Source organism: Etheostoma spectabile, chromosome 12, assembly GCF_008692095.1.
Source record: "Etheostoma spectabile isolate EspeVRDwgs_2016 chromosome 12, UIUC_Espe_1.0, whole genome shotgun sequence".
Classification (NCBI taxonomy): Eukaryota; Metazoa; Chordata; class Actinopteri; order Perciformes; family Percidae; genus Etheostoma; species Etheostoma spectabile.
The window spans coordinates 5,435,668-5,435,894 of NC_045744.1; the positions used below are offsets into that span (position 1 = coordinate 5,435,668).

A 227-nucleotide genomic window follows, 5' to 3' on the forward strand; every position below is an offset into this window, starting at 1 on the left:
CTTTGTAGAGTATTATATTTAACATTGTGGAGACTGAACAATGTTATATTGTATGAAAGATGAACTAGTATTATTGTTTAAAAGTTATCATGTGAATATTTTGAAACCTTGAAAAATGAAGAACACTAAGACGAGGAGAGCCGGACACTCCCGTGTCTGACCAGCAGGGTAAAATTAGATTAATTTGCAGCTGCGGCTGTGTGAAGGAGCTATTGTTTCTTTATTAA

At 34.4% G+C, this 227-nt stretch overlaps 1 protein-coding gene across 1 annotated transcript in view; it reads left to right on the plus strand.

Annotated features, from left to right (window-relative positions):
* The window catches only part of LOC116699268 (trichohyalin), a gene marked incomplete in the record, with an annotated part of 124,483 nt that overhangs the window by 41,024 nt on the left and 83,232 nt on the right, over positions 1–227 (plus strand).